Source organism: Mesoplodon densirostris, chromosome 15, assembly GCF_025265405.1.
Source record: "Mesoplodon densirostris isolate mMesDen1 chromosome 15, mMesDen1 primary haplotype, whole genome shotgun sequence".
Classification (NCBI taxonomy): domain Eukaryota; kingdom Metazoa; phylum Chordata; class Mammalia; order Artiodactyla; family Ziphiidae; genus Mesoplodon; species Mesoplodon densirostris.
In genome coordinates, this window is record NC_082675.1 from 44,080,782 (window position 1) to 44,095,494 (window position 14,713).

The following is a 14,713-nucleotide window of genomic DNA, read 5'->3' on the forward strand; positions in this document are numbered from 1 at the left end:
TTCTGATTTACCTGGAGGCGCTGGTTTGACTACAGATTGATTTCAAGAAAGCCTTTCTTTTCTGTTCAAGAACCAAAGGACAAAGATGCTTTTTTTCCCCTAACAAATTATTTTACAGGCTCATCCTGATTCAGTGATAAAGAATACTCATGCTGGATAAGTACTTTGAGCCTGATGATAAATGCTGGTTGGGTATTATTTCTATTCAAGTCTGCAAAACCCTGGAGAACTGACTGACAGCTGAGGGACGGCATTCTGTGAAGAAGTCTTCCAGTGCAAGTTCAGCCGTCTGTCTGATGAAATAGCTTGATTATTACTGTCAACGAGGTACTTGTAATTCCAATACCAAAGACCATTTGGTCACTGAGAGGTTCTTAACCCTTATTATGACTTCTAGATAAATAACCTAATGCCAGAGCCCAAAAATACTGAAATTATATCCTGTACTTTGGTCCTCTTCATGACAGATTGCCACAAATATTCTGGAGGAAGAGAAAGAGACTATCAGAGAACAGCTAGGAACTGCTTCACCTGAGCCCCATGTTTCTAAAGAAGTCTCTTTTGCATCATTAGGAGCATGACAAACACATAACAGTGAAACTATTTTAGGAATTAACATTGGCCAGTATACACATAAACATCTGATTCGGGGGACAAACAATGTTAAAATAACCTGCATGGATTTTAAATTGTCAAGCATTAACATCTTTCAAAGAGATGCACACTGAAAATTGAGCCAAACCTGCATTCAGATTAATATCAGAATCCTTGAGAGAGGGCCTCCCTGGTGGCGCAGTGGTTGAGAGTCCGCCTGCCGATGCAGGGGATACGGGTTCGTGCCCCGATCTGGGAGGATCCCATATGCCGCGGAGCGGCTGGGCCCGTGAGCCATGGCCGCTGGGCCTGCGCGTCCGGAGCCTGTGCTCCGCAGCGGGGGGAGGCCACGACAGTGAGAGGCCCGCATACCGCAAAAAGAAAAAAAAAAAAAAAAAGAATCCTTGAGAGATTAAATCTGAAATGAAAAATATCACACTTAATCAAGATCTGGGTTGTCTGGATTTGTATTACATATAGCCCTTAATAGACATGTGGGATTTGTTGGGGGGGGGGGAACATTTCAGATTGATCTGCTTTACATGACATTGAAAAGATGCATTCGAAATAATCAAAAGCTTTCAGCGTAATTCAAATGGAAGTGTTATTGAAACGGCAATAATAATGAGCTCGGCATGCCATCTAGTCTAGTAGAGCTACATTCATTTCCTCCCAGGTATGCACGTATCCATTTCAGGTTCTTGTAAGAAGGCACAAATTCAGGTGCTTCCCCAGGTAAACAAATGTCATCGCAAGGTTTCCATTTCCAAGAAATTGTTGTCACAGTGGGGACTTGTAAGATTTAAAAGAGAAATATCCTTTAGCAGGAAAACAACCTATGTGGCTGGGAGTGAAGGCAGGGAAGGCCCCCTGGAGCAAGAGACTTTCTCTTTTCTTCTTCTGAGAAGTAGGAAGAAGATGCCCAAGAGGAGGTGCTGAGACTTCTGTCCCACGAGCTGTGTTAGCTCTCTCCACAAGGCACAGGGTCACTGTTTCTTTCTGCTGGCTGCCTCCTGCCATTCAAATATATCCACTCACCTTCAGTTTTCCAATCTATCAGCTCTTGCTACCCTTTCTTATTCTTCCCTGACTGCTTTCCTTCATTCGTTTTTTCTCTACTGGTAACAAAAATATTCATGGCACTTTGTCCAAGAGGTTAAGACAGACTTTACGCAGGGGGACCGGTGCAAGGGGTTTTCTGCAGAAGCTGGGAGAGACCAGGCTCAACTCTGACTAGAAGGACCAGTGGAGATTCACAGGCAAGGAGGAGTCGGAGGTCAGTGGATGGAAAATTATTAAGAGGAAACATCCAAGCTAGGAGCATTCTCGCCAGACCAACTCAATAGGATTCTCGCTGAAGGCAGGCCCGGGGATAAGATATCAAGGTGGGGAATTTTCAAAAAACTAACCCATCAGGATTCTTGCTAAAACTAGACTATAAGCGCCAAACACAGAGCCCAACATTGGGACTTTGAGGGTTCAGAGGAATCTGACTAAAATTATGTTAAGGAGAGAGTCTTTGTCATCACCGAAAATAAAGCAAATGTCCTCTAAAACTCTGCTTTCCAGTCCCCACAGGAGAGGCACTCTCCATCAGATTCTTTTCCCTGTATAGGCCCTGGTGTCATCCTCTGTGTCAGAGAAATAAATATGCACAACTGTAGTCTGCAGACTGGTTGGGGTAAAACTGCTATTTTCAAAATAAGGTCCAGTCTTCTTGTCTTTCTTCCAATTTCTACCAAGTTATTTCAGCAGAAACCATACCCCCTATGTCCAATGGATTAGGCATTTCTTTCCGTATTCCCCCCAAAATACGTCCCAAATATTTCGTTCATTTCCCACAGTCACTATGTTAAGTCACCTCAACATCTTCCCTTTCCTGGATTCCTATTACTATCTTTTTTTTTTTTTTTTTTTTTTGCTGTACGCGGGCCTCTCACTGCTGTGGCCTCTCCCGTTGCGGAGCACAGGCTCCGGACACACAGGCTCCGCGGCCATGGCTCGCGGGCCCAGCCGCTCCGCGGCATGTGGGATCTTCCGGGATCGGGGCACGAACCCGTGTCCCCTGCATCGGCAGGCGGACTCTCAACCACTGCGCCACCATGGAAGCCCCACCTGCTACTATCTTTTGAGTGGTCTCCCTACTTCTTTTCTTGTTTCCTTTGATCCCCTCCAAACTTTTTGATAAACAGATAAGAAAAACGGCATTTTTAAAACAAAAATCGGATCATGTCTTTACCAAAAAAACCTACATTTATTGGACTCTCCATTGTAATTAGAATATGATCCATCTCCTTGCTTCAATGTATACATCTGTGCATGACTTGACCTCTGTCTTTCTTTTTTTTTTTTTTTTTTTTTTTTGCGGTATGCGGGCCTCTCACTCTTGTGGCCTCTCCCGTTGTGGAGCACAGGCTCCAGACGTGCAGACTCAGCGGCCATGGCACACAGGCCTAGCCACTCCGTGGCATGTGGGATCTTCCCGGACTGGGGCACGAACCCGCGTCCCCTGCATCGGCAGGAGGACTCTCAACCACTGCGCCACCAGGGAAGCCCAACGTCTGTCTTTCTATTTAACCTCATCATGTTTCAATCTCCCTCAAGTTCCTTTGGGTCCAGCCCACCACGTGTCTCCCCTTCTTCTTTTTCCTTTGGGTCTCAGGGTAAATGTCCCTCTTTAGAAAACATCCCTAGAGTAACCTCTGTTCTTCTCTCAGTCCCTTGTTTGTTCCCTTCACAGCACTTATTAAACTTGAACATTCTTTGTCTGTCTTTTAACTTGTTTTTTGGCTGTCTCACCCAGAAACAACTGGCTTCTATCCTAGCACCCATCTGTCTTATTCATCATTGTATTCCTACAATGTCTGCCATATGATAGATACTGCCATAGATAGATAGATGCCATATGATAATTGTCTGATAAATGATAGATATCAATGACTAGTTTTTGAATGAATGAATGTCTCCAAGCCACTTCTCAAAAGACCTCTAAACAGTAATTTCTAGAAAGAGTACAGCAGTCTTATTTTAAAACCATATTGTCTTTGGTTTTAGAGAGATATAAAGTTATCTTTAACGAATATGAAATTTCCACTCAATTTCTCTAACCATATTCAAATTAAGTTCATTAATGAGGGTTAATCATTAATGAGGTATAAAGGGCACGAGTAAATAGAGGTGTGTGTCCAAAGAAATCAATTTTTACAAAACTATTTAAGCCTGCTGCCCACATTATGGCATGAGCTTGCCAACAAATATAAAGATGTAAATTTGGGTAAATAAAATAGAAGTCCCATGTTTATAGTTACCACTGGAGTTGACTCCAAGTTTACCTGGGTTCGAATAGTGACCCAAGAGTGAAGTAGACTTCACTTCCACAAACTCAGATGTCATCAGGAGCGAGCCTGTCCTGAGGCCATGTCTGTTCCTGTACAGTCTCTGCCAGAGGTAATGATCAGTAGTTTCGTATGGCCAACACAGGGCTTGAAATGCTTTGGAAGGCCACGACAGCTGGCTGAGGCAATTTGGCCTCTCATAGAAGACCTGGCAGGTGTCCGAGACACAAACAGTGAATTACCTTCCCTTTCCCAAAATAAATTCGATGCTAATCAGCATTTATCTTGGGATAATCATGAAATTGGACCCGTGATCATGTCATCAAATATCCATCTCGAGAATCCAAATTACACAACCTGCATCACTCTGGAAGACTCAGTCACATACACATTCATGGTAAACTTTCTGGATGAACTTCAGCAGCTGCTTGTCCTAAAAATCTGAGCACAAAGTTCACAGGCAGCTTTTCATGTCCATTCTTTTGAAGGTCACACAGAGTTTCTGTTATGAATGAAGAATTTCCTATAACTTTGTTGGGAAGGGCAGTGGTACAGATGTGAGAGCCAACTGTGTTCTCACTGTAAGATTTTATTTCCATGTACAGTTCCCGTTTTGGAAAGAAAATCTTTTATGAGTGAATTGTAACAAAAGTGCTACCAAAGAGTTTAGGTGACTATATGGTTAGTGAATGTGGTCACATTTTGAAACACTTCAAAAAGGAATAGAGTATTAAAATACTTTCTGTAGAAATAGTTCTAATAAATGATACATATACTAATTTTTCCCATTCACTCAGTTGTTTTTGTGTTTTGTTTTGTTTTACCTTCAGATAAATACATCCCAGTTATGATTATTATTTCCTATATGCGATTTTTAAGGACTTTCTCTTCCTATAACTCTAGTTTAGTCAAGTCCTTTTCAAAATAAAATACCACAAATTGAATATAATGGTGCAGATTTAGTCATATCAATGTAAACTAGAAAGAAACTATAACCCAGTATAATCGAATGAAAATTTGATACAAAGTCAGAGCTATATTCCTATAAAATGAAATCTCAAAAGGAGGGGGATAAATTGGGAGATTGGGATTGACATATACACACTACTATGTATATAAATGGATAACTAATAAGGATCTAATCTACAGCACAGGGAACTCTACTCAATACTCCGTAATGGCCTGTATGGGAAAACAATCTAAAAAAGAGTGGATATATGTATATGTATAACTGATTCACTTTGCCGTACACCTGAAACTCACAAAACATTGTAAATCAACCATACTCCAATAAATTTTTTTTTAAATGAAATCTCAATTTCTTTGCCAAGCCTGAGTATCATGTTAATGGAGTAGATGGTCCTTACAGTCACCTGAACACTGTGGTGAGCTTGGGAAATCCTGCAACTAAATTTGAGAGCAGAAGCAAAGGGAAGATCAAACTGTTCTGCCAAAAAGACAGAAGAATTTGGAGGGAGGAACCTAGGGAAATTGAAGAAGAGAGGTGAGAGGGAAGAGGAGGAAAGAAGAAATAGAAAATAAATGATGAGTGGCTAGGGAAAAATCTCAAGGGCAGGGTAGTTAAAAGACCTTTGAAGAAGCATATTTAACATACAATTTCAAGTTTTCAAATTTCTGAAACATAAACTTCTTCCATCTTCTAAGTCTTTAACAAAGTGTGCTATGTTCCCTCTCCCTCTCGGTATAAGTCAGGGAATGGTCCAACTCTACCCACATTCCCATTACATGAGACAAGGAAGCATGCTGAAAACAGCAAAATGATCCATTACCTAGGTTGATTACGTGAAAGTAGATCTCAGAGCCAGAGGTGACCATAAGAACATAATCCCCCTCTGACTTTACAATCATTTCTGAATCATGCCCAACTTGGAGGAAATTTGAAGACAAGGAAATACCTTCTGTAACTCTGGTTAAGATGTGAAAGGGCTGATACCAAGTAGAGAGAAAGCCAGCTCTACGTAACTGAGCAGGACCCTATGGAGCCTTCCAGGGACAGATCCCTCCCGGGAAGATCTTCTGCTTTAGCTCCTCTCTGAAGTACTCAGTACTCACATTTCCTGAGTTGTTTTGCAGATGCTAAAACCCCCATTGAATGGAAGAAATTAACACACATTCTCTGGAGTGTGGCTGGAAACTGGAAAATTTCAACAACTTATAACCTTTTTATTGATACTTTACCTCACCATCAACCAATCAGAGAATTGTGCATGAGCTGATCACGTACCCTCACTTACTTTGCCTTTTTTTTTTTTTTTCTTTTCTTCGGTATGTGGGCCTCTCACTGTTGTGGCCTCTCCCGTTGCGGAGCACAGGCTCCGGACGTGCAGGCTCAGCGGCCATGGCTCACGGGCCCAGCCGCTCCACGGCATGTGGGATCTTCCCGGACCAGGGCACGAACCCGCGTCACCTGCATCGGCAGGCGGACTCTCAACCACTGCGCCACCAGGGAAGCCCTGCTTTGCCTTTAAAAATGTTTTGCTGAAACCCATCAGGGAGTTCAAGCTTTTTGAGCACTAGCTGTCCTGGACTCCTTGTTTGGCACCTTGGAATGCTGTACTTTCCTTCACCATAACCCAGTGTCAGTAGATTGGCTTTACTGCTCATGGGTGAGTGGACTCAAGTTTTGATTTGGTAACATCTAGATCTTTCTTAGTAACTAAGACTGACAGCGTGTGAAGGAAGTATAGCACAAAGTTAAAACTCTCAGACACACAGGTAAAAAAGATCATTGCAGAAAGGGGGATGAATGAATTTCTGCAAATAGTATTAAAAGTCTAGATATGAGCAAGAAGCCATTTTAATAGATAAAACTGTGGGTTGTAGGCAGAAAGGATGTAATGACAGAAAAATGAAAGCAGAGGACCTGAACAGGAGTAGAATGGAAACAAAGGCCTTAGAAACATCTGAATAAGGGTTTCAGGGTCTTCATGAGTTCTTTTGCGATGAGTAATTGAGATTTAATTTGACTGGTGCAGGTATTCTATTTGAGTGTATTGTATTCAATAAGATAAAATATACAGTAAACCCACAGTGTGAGCTCATTCTTGTTCAACCAATTCTCTGCCTCTATTTTGAAGTCGTGACTTAACACGTTTGAAGTTCTTCAAAATATGATGTAGAACCTACCTGGGCTAGGAGGCTCCTATCTGACAATTGTTGGCCTGATTCTGGAACCCAGAAAAAGCAAACCAGATTAATCACATCCCTCACAAGTACTGCACCAGAGAGGTTCATACTTGCATAGTTTTAACGTGTGATACCAAGTAGGTACAAATTGTAGAAGAAAAAGAAGACTGGAAAGTTATACCAATATATTACTTATCCAAAAGTTTCTTTGCCTCATCAACAATAAAAACAATTAAATGGTGGCATTTGGCAATATAAAGGTAATATTAGGTATTGCTGCCTTACACAAAGCTCTTTTCCATCCAAAGAGAGTTGCATTATTAAATTTTTTACAAAAGCAGAATTAGGATGCTTGCTTTGAAACATCGTCTTCTGGGAAAAAAAAAAAAAAAAAGGTTGACCAGCAAGATATTTAAAAGGATGCAATTCAATAATTGCCCTACATTTTTTTAAAAGCATTTTTTTTCTTCTCAGGTAATGAAACAATAATAAAAACAAAAACCAGAGAACTCTTGACATAGAGGGACCAACTCAGTGTTTCACAATAATTCAGATACATGTGCTTGTCATGGTTCCAAGTGATGTTCTTCTTTTCTATCACCATGGAAATTGACATCAAACTATTTTCAGTATAGTTTTGAAAGGAAAATGAGCGCTTCTAGCACATAATAGAGGTGTTCATACCACGTACTGAACCTGATCACTGTGCTAATGGAAATCTACTTGATGATGAATGGTATTTTTTTAATCCTTCTTTATTCCCTAAAAGCAAAATAGTTTGCCTTGTTTTGTAAGAAAACCTACTGAACAACTCCACAAGAAGTTACGAGTGGCAGAAAAGCTAGTTCAAGCCTAGCTTTCACATTCAAGGGAAAGGTAGTGAGATGAAAGATTTCTTTTCAATTTTAGTTTCTTTTCATTTAAAAGCAAAGGGGAAAAGGATATACTGGTTTCAAACGTATCTGAATGGAGTAGATAGATTAATAAATGTTGTACACACTTGTAGTCAAAAGGGAGCTGTGAAAAGAAAAAGCAAGGTGCCACTGGTTGCTGAAAGCCTAAGATATTTTGAATTAAAAAAAAACAAAAAACATTAACATTCATATGCAGTCCTAACCGAGTGGACACTTAAATGGGACAATTAGCTGGTGCTTTTCTGGAAGTGCCATGGAGGGGCACAATAGCTGACTCTCCATTGACTGTACTACCTTGTTCCCTTCTTTCAATCAGAGCACACACACCCTGAAATGGTATGTTTCCTTCTACCTTATATTTATTCCATCATTTCCTGAAAACTGATGGAGAAATACTTTCTCAGTGGTCCTTTTTCACATGTTATAGATCATACATTAATATCCTGAGAACCTATTCCCCTTTCTTTCTATGTCTACCTCACTCGGTATCCACAAAATATTTTATTTCTGTGTTATGGCCTTGGCCAGGCCTGCTGCACTGAAAGTTCAAATAGAGTTAACGACCAAAGTAGCACTGACTTATATACACTACCAGATGTAAAATGGATGGCTAGTGGGAAGCTGCTGCATAGCATACGGAGATCAGCTCGATGATTTGTGACAACCTAGAGGGGTGGGACAGGGAGGGTGGGAGGGAGGCTTAAGAGGGAGGGGATACTGCAGCAAAAAGTATAAAATACCTAGGAATATACCTACCTAAGGAGACAAAAGATCTGTATGCAGAAAACTATAAGACACTGATGAAAGAAATTAAAGATGATACAAACAGATGGAGAGATATACCATGGTCTTGGATTGGAAGAATCAACATTGTGAAAATGACTCTACTACTCAAAGCAATCTACAGATTCAATGCAATCCCTATCAAACTACCACTGGCATTTTTCACAGAACTGGAAGAAAAAATTTCACAATTTGTATGGAAACACAAAAGACCCCGAATAGCCAAAACAATCATCTTGAGGAAGAAAAACGGAGCTGGAGGAATCAGGCTCCCAGACTTCAGACTACACTACAAAGCTACCGTCATCAAGACAGTATGGTAGTAGAACAAAAACAGAAAGGTAGATCAATGGAACAGGATAGAAAGCCCAGAGTTAAACCCACACACATATGATCACCTTATCTTTGATAAAGGAGGCAAGAATATACAGTGGAGAAAACACAGCCTCTTCAATAAGTGGTGCTGGGAAAACTGGTCAGGTACATGTAAAAGAATGAAATTAGAACACTCCTTAACACCATACACAAAAATAAACTCAAAATAGATTAAAGACCTAAATGTAAGGCCAGACACTTTAAACTCTTAAGAGGAAAACATAGGCAGAACATTCTATGACATAAATCACAGCAAGATCGTTTTTGACCCACCTCCTACAGAAATAGAAATAAAAACAAAAATAAACAAATAGGACCTAATGAAACTTAAAAGCTTTTGCACAGCAAAGGAAACCATAAACAAGATGAAAAGACAACCCTCAGAATGGGAGAAGATATTTGCAAATGAAGCAACTGACAAAGGATTAATCTCCAAAATTTATAAGCAGTTCATACAGCTCAATATCAGAAAAACAAACAACCCAATCCAAAAATGGGCAGAAGACCTAAAGAGACATTTCTCCAAAGAAGATATACAGATTGCCAACAAACACATGAAAGAATGCTCAACATCACTAATCATTAGAGAAATGCAAATCAAAACTACAATAAGGTATCACCTCACACGGGTCAGAACGGCCATCATCAAAAAATCTGCAAACAATAAATGCTGGAGAGGGTGTGGAGAAAAGAGAACCCTCTTGCACTGTTGGTGGGAATGTAAATTGATACAGCCACTATGGAGAACAGTATGGAAGTTCCTTAAAAAAATAAAAATAGAACTACCATACGACCCAGCAATCCCACTACTGGGCATATACCCTGAGAAAACCATAATTCAAAAAGACATCACCTTTTATGCTTATCCTCAGAAGTTAGACTCAATCCCACTCTATACTATTAGTTACAAATAAGTCACTATTCTGCTCAGATTCAAGAGGAGGATAATTAGATTTCACTGTTGATGGGGGAGTAGCAAGGTTCAAGAAGGGCTTATGAAACAAGGGATATGTTTGTGGCTATCTCTGGAAAATACAATCTCCCACAGTACATATATCACACCTGAAGCCCCGAATCATGGATCAGAAAGCCTCAGAAGAGAGCAGATGTTCTCAAACTTGAGTGTACATTCAGAACCACCTGGAGCATTTGAGAAAACATAGCTTGTTGTTGGACCCCACTTCCAGAGTTTCAGATTTAGTAAATAGGGCTTGAGTTTCTGGGGTGAGGCCTGAAATTTGCATTACTAACAAGTATCCTGTGGGGTGGTGATGGTGCTCCTGATTCAGAGACCTCCCTTGGAAATCCATCAGAATAGAACAAGAGGAAAAGAAGGCTGGGATAAAACCATGATGAGATCCAAGCAAAACAGAATGAGCCAGCAAAGTTTACTGAGAATAAGCACACAAGGAGGGTGTGGTGTCACAGAAGCCGAAAGGAGACTGTTCCAAAAGAGGTCAAAGGGGGAGGAGTGCTTTTCTGGTTAATTCCATCACCCAAACTTCATTATCTTTCTTTCATCCTATTGTTCTGAGAGTCTAATTTAATTCACATCAGAAGATAGGATTTGCTTTTACTTCATTTTGACCTGAATTCTATATGTAGACCCTTCTTATGGCAGACACATTTCAAAGTCAAATTTATTTGAATCAGATGTATAAATCAAATAATATGTCATAGGCACAGGGATTGAAAGCTCCTAATTTTCTACTTTTTCAAAGGGTGGTAATAATCCATTATTACACAGGATCAAAGATCAACTCTATTTTACATGATGTGACACTTGCATTTGAATCTCAGTACAACTAATTCTCTGGGAACCTACATGTAAAATAAAAGGATGAAATCAGACTAATATTCTGACTGAAAAATACCCAAGGAATTTTCTGGATTTCTTACCCTACATGCATCCATCTTTGCTCAACACATCATCATTCCATGTTGGGTATGAGACATAAATAGAACCTGGTCTAAGCAAAGGTAATCTTTCTAGACAAAACTGTTGGAGCTACACTTTCCTCAAGAGAATGGAGAGAAGACTGTTGTAATTTTGTGGGAAGTGTTTCATTTGGCATTTAAAGGCTCCTATTGGTTTAAAAATATGCAAGAGAAAATACAGATAGGGATGACATCAATAAAAGATTTGAAGTCAGCACATTTCCTTGTAAATATCTCTAACCCACAGTTAAGAATCTACGTTTTTCTTCATGAAATGGAAAGGTACGTCCCACAATCAGTGAAGACGCAGCGCTCAGAAACTTTGCACTGACACGGTTTCCGAATTTTCGTTTAGTGTTATCTATTCTTTATTTGCTATTAAAACTTTAATGTAAGTTTCTATAAGGAAACTCAGATGTATCCTACCTCGTCTGCCTTTTACTCCTACCAACATTTGCAGACATAAGTCAAGATGGAATAAGAGGATGTTACAGTGCCTAAATATAAAGCTTCATCCCCCACTACAGTTCTATAAATAATATTTTCTTTATTAATAACAACCCTGCTTAGATGCCCTTCTAAATTAATCTATATTTTATTTTGTAAGAAAACCCATCCCATTCCTCACAAGGAAGAGGTAGCTGCTCAGAGGCAACCACAAGGCGTTGAGAAAAGGTCCCTGGAAGACTTTTCACTGACGGCATCATCTCTTAGCATCAGCCATGTTGACTGAGTCTGTACCCCTCACTACTAGCAGGGTAGAGATGGGAACTGGGGCCCCTCATGCTCAGCCTGCCCTCCCTAGCACTGGCTCAGGAGCTCCACATTTATACGGCAGATGGCAATCATCACCAGCCATGGATAGGGAATGGGAAGGAGGGTGGTGAGAGGTGAAGACAGAAGACCACCATGGTGGGGAAGCAGGGTGAGAAAGCACTTGTAGTCTAGTAAGGGCAGTGAGACCTACGTAGAATAGCTGTACAGTCAGCCCTTTGTATCCACAGGCTCTGCATCCGAGGATTCAACCAAGCTTGGACTGAAAGTATTTGAAAAAAAATTCCAGAAAGTTCCAAATGGCAAAACTTGAATTTGTTGTGCCTGGTAACTATTTACATAGCATTTACATTGTATTAGGTATTATAAGTAATCTAGAGACAATTTAAAGTATATAGGGACGACGCTTTCCAGCCGGAAGCGTCGGGGAGGTGTTGGCGGCGGCTACAGCAGCGGCGCACGTGGTGACGTGCGAAGGGGTGAGGCGCTAGCGGGCGGCAGCGGCGGCGAGGGCAGTGTCTCCGGGACGTGCGTGGAGGTCGGTCGCTCGGAACTGCTGGGCACAGTTTCGCCGCCTGCGGCTTCAGCGCCGCTGTGCCAGCGAACGAGCGAGTCCCCGCGAATTTCCGGTGCGCTCCCCTTCCTCGCAGCCTCCGCGTGCTATCCGCTCGTCTCCCCGCTCGCTCGCTCCCTCCTCGGTGGCCTCGAGGCACTTTCCGTTGGGCCGATTCCCGCCCGCTTCCTCCTGCTCCCCTTTGAAGCTCCAGAGATGAGTTTTTCCATCTCTTTAGAGATGAACCAGATTATGATGCATGATTATCACAGAAGAAGTTCGTGTCTATAGCTTTAAAGGACTTGATTACATCATTTTCAAGCCTGATAGTTTTGGAATCACCATTAGAGCTTCAGACACCTCTGCCTTCACTTCAGCCACCTGTCTTCATACCTCAACAAAGCGCTGAGTTTCCTTTGTCCTTGGATTATTTAAAACACCCCGGAAATACATTTCTCACCAGTATAGTAGCCAAATTATAAGGAAAAATGATTCCCAATGGATATTTAATGTTTGAAGACGAAAATTTCATTGAGTCTTCTGTTGCCAAACTAAATGCCCTGAGGAAAAGTGGCCAGTTCTGTGATGTTCGACTTCAGGTCTGTGGCCATGAGATGTTAGCACACAGAGCAGTCCTGGCTTGCTGCAGTCCCTATTTATTCGAAATCTTTAATAATGATAGTGATCCTCACCGAGTTTCTCACGTTAAGTTTGATGATCTCAATCTGGAAGCTGTTGAAGTCTTGTTGAATTATGCCTACACTGCTCAGTTGAAAGCCGATAAGGAATTAGTCAAAGACGTTTATTCTGCAGCAAAGAAGCTGAAGATGGACCGAGTAAAGCAGGTTTGTGGTGATTATTTACTATCTAGAATGGATGTTACCAGCTGCATCTCTTACCGAAATTTTGCAAGTTGTATGGGAGACTCCGTTTGTTGAATAAGGTTGATGCTTATATTCAGGAGCACTTGTTACAAATTTCAGAAGAGGAAGAGTTTCTTAAACTTCCACGGCTAAAGTTGGAGGTAATGCTTGAAGATAATGTTTGCTTGCCCAGCAATGGCAAATTGTACACAAAGGTAATCAACTGGGTGCAACGTAGCATCTGGGAGAATGGAGACAGTCTGGAAGAGCTGATGGAAGAGGTTTAGTAACAAAACTAGGATACCCAAGACTGAAGAAACAAGAAGAATCCTCAAGTGTATTGACACGTAAAGAAGCAGCAGTCCTGCCCCAGTTCTCCTAAGAAAAATCCGCTGTGGGCAGAGAACGATGATGATTTAATGGTGTTTACTCCTTTACAGGATTCTTGTCTTAAAGCTTTGTGTTTTTCAATGGTGTTGTTCATACATATAGTCACTCACTTAACTTGGGCTACTTTTTGAAAAATATGCAAGAAAAAATTGACGGAGAAATGGCGGGAATTAAGCATGCAGATGGAACAGTGGAGTGACCTTGAGTTTATCCCTCTACTTAAGCCTTTCGGATTCACTAAAGGCTTACCAAATCTGTTAGGCCTTTAAAAACACAGTTATCATTATGCTCTAAAAAGACTAACAGGTGATTTTTAAATTCTATATGTTGTCCCACTTGAAAATCAGATGCATTAGCCATATGTTTGCATCTGTTAAGGGAGGTGTCTCTGTAGCTTGTTTGAATTTTTGCACTTGTTTTTTATCTGTTTTTCTTCACATTGCTTGCGCAGGACAGAAATATGTTTATGCACATTAGACCACTTACTCTTCAAAGGTGTAAACCATATTCAGTATTTTATTATAAATAAATATGTGTATTCTTTAAGAGCCTAAAAAAAAAAAGTATATAGGAGGATGAGCACAGGTTATATGCAAATACTAACTCATGTTTATATAAGGGACTTGAGCATCCCTGGCTTTTGGTATCCACAGGGGCCCTAGAACCAATCACCCCGATATGCAGAGATGATTGTAATACAAATTTGAAACTAAGAGCCCCTTACATGTTAATAAATCCCTAGGAGAGTAAAAGGAGAAATAGCTACGGATGTGGGTGATAAAGGGAAAAATAAAAGCAAAGGCTTTTGCAAAAAAAAAAAAAAAAACTTACTGGAAAGCTTTCATAGTATTATTCCCCAGTTAATCTGATTTGTGCTATGCCCTTTTGGCTACTAAATTATTTTTTCCTCTCTTTTTAAAAATAGTATGACATTATAATTTTCATTTGTTCTTGTATATGTCACACACAAGACTGGAAAACTTGAATTTTCCCATGTCCTGCAGTGGCGAGGCAGGCTCTTTTGTGCTAGCAAAAGGTGCAGGCTGT

General features: G+C 40.7%; 1 pseudogene; it reads left to right on the forward strand.

The window, feature by feature from the left end:
* The first annotated feature begins 12,396 nt into the window (after positions 1 to 12,396).
* LOC132502973 (influenza virus NS1A-binding protein-like) lies at positions 12,397 to 13,710 on the forward strand (annotated as a pseudogene).
* Positions 13,711 to 14,713: the final 1,003 nt, after the last annotated feature.